The sequence below is a fragment of the Gossypium hirsutum genome, chromosome D10 (assembly GCF_007990345.1).
Source record: "Gossypium hirsutum isolate 1008001.06 chromosome D10, Gossypium_hirsutum_v2.1, whole genome shotgun sequence".
Classification (NCBI taxonomy): Eukaryota; Viridiplantae; Streptophyta; class Magnoliopsida; order Malvales; family Malvaceae; genus Gossypium; species Gossypium hirsutum.
Window position 1 is genome coordinate 26,983,027 of NC_053446.1, and position 1,488 is coordinate 26,984,514.

Here is a 1,488-nt window from a genome sequence, read left to right on the forward strand (position 1 = left end):
TTTGACCCAAAGATCAAGAGAACTTTGTGAAGAAGGCGAAAAGAACTGAGAAAATGGCTAGAAACGGCAATAATCTTGGTCTCAATGATAATCCAAATGGCCAAGATGTTAATCCTCCTATTCGTTGGTGATAGATGATCGAGACAGACCAATTTGAGAGCATTTTATTCCAATTTTGGATAATCTGAATCCAGGGATAGTGTAGTACAAGGTCAGCAATTCGAGCTGAAACTAATGATGTTTCAGATGTTGCAAACAGTAGGACAATTTAGTAGATTACCTACTGAAGATCCAAGACTACATTTTAGAATTTTTATAGAGGTTTGTGACTCGTTTAGGCAACAGGGTGTTCCGAAAGACGCTCTAGAACTTAAATTGTTTCCATATTCTTTAAGAGAGTGTGCAAGAGCATGGCTGAATGCTTTGTCATCGGTAATAGTGGCATCATGGAATGATCTTTCCCAGAGGTTTTTGTTACGGTATAAGCCACCAAATATGAATGTTAAGCTTAGAAACAACATCACATCCTTTTGGCAATTAGAGGATGAAACACTATATGAAGCTTGGGAATGATTTAATGAATTACTTCGAAAATGTCTGATGTATGGATTCCAACACTGGGCTAAGATGGAGATATTTCATAATAGAATGAATGTGCATAGGAAGATGGTAGTTGATGCCTCTGCCAATGGTACTTTTTTGGATAAATCTTAAAATGAAACATATGAGATTTTGGAAAATATTGCCTACAATGATTATCAATATCCTACTAAAGGTTTGGATGGGTAAGAAAGTTGATGGTAATATGGAACTTGATGCAATCACTTCATTGACTGTCCATGTATAATTTTTAATTAATATGATCAAAACAATTAAGAGACCAACTTTAGTTCAGGAATTATGTGTTTATTGTGGCGAAGACCATGTGTTTGATGAATGCCCATCAAATCCAACATCTGTGTGCTACATGTGTAATTTCAATTGGAATAATAACCCTTATCCCGACACCTACAATACAGGGTGGAATTAGCATCTGAACTTTAGTTGGAATAATCAAGGTGTGAGAAATTTTAACAATACTGCTAGACAGAATGCCAACAGTGCATTGCTTGGTTATAATCATCCTATGCGGAGGAAAAATGCTCAGCAAGGTCAGGCATCAGCATCAACGTAATTCAGAGCCAAGCTCCGTCCCTCGGAGCTCTTGAGAATCAAATGGGGCAGATAGTAAATGCTTTGAATTCAAGGCCACAAAGAGCTTTGCCAAGTGATACTGAGAATTCGAGATCACAAGGGAAAGAGTAGTGGAAGACCATCACTATTAGAAGTAGAACTCAGTTGAATAACATTGTTCAAGATGTCACGGCAGGAGAGGATAACTCGAATAACAACCATGTAAAGATCCCAGAGCCATCTGAAAAGCACACTGTACCTTAAAAGGGTAAACAACAGAATGTTGCAGCAGCATCAAATTGTGTTGCCAACAAG

At 37.6% G+C, this 1,488-nt stretch overlaps 1 non-coding gene across 1 annotated transcript; it reads right to left on the bottom strand.

Moving 5' to 3' along the window:
- Window positions 1-504: 504 nt before the first annotated feature.
- Window positions 505-611, bottom strand: LOC121222905 (small nucleolar RNA R71). The gene has a single exon (XR_005920275.1). It is a non-coding gene; the product is annotated as a small nucleolar RNA R71 (small nucleolar RNA).
- Between the last annotated feature and the right edge of the window lie 877 nt (window positions 612-1,488).